The sequence below is a fragment of the Sphaeroforma arctica genome (assembly GCF_001186125.1).
Source record: "Sphaeroforma arctica JP610 unplaced genomic scaffold supercont1.1818, whole genome shotgun sequence".
Classification (NCBI taxonomy): Eukaryota; class Ichthyosporea; order Ichthyophonida; genus Sphaeroforma; species Sphaeroforma arctica.
Genome location: NW_014038740.1, coordinates 1 through 458, shown reverse-complemented (window position 1 = coordinate 458; position 458 = coordinate 1).

Genomic DNA, 458 nt, shown 5'->3' with positions numbered 1-458 from the left:
TATATAATCTAGACACTTCAAAGCTGACCACAGAATTGAAACATTTGCAGTCAGCGGGCCGGACCTTTATCAATGCGGCGTTTCCCAGAGACCAGCGCGGCACGATTTTAGAGATTTTTGACACCTTCGGGCCGGGTCGAGCAGCAGCCCATGCAGCCCAGCTGATTATGTCACAATATGGGGATAATAGACAGGTGACAGACGGTTATTTGTCAGATAGACATATCCCGGAGAGACATTCCAGACAGCAGTCCAGTGATAGACGGAGTAGCAGTCGAGATTACACACGCTCCTATAGCAGAGGTAACAGTAGACCGTCGAGCAGAAATGATAGGTATGATCGAGATAGTAGGGCATGGGAGTGCGAGACAATCCACGTCTCCGGGTAGAGCGCCACAGTGCAATAAATGCCACTTACGGCATATGAGTGTGGAGTGCCCAGAATGTCACCTATGCCA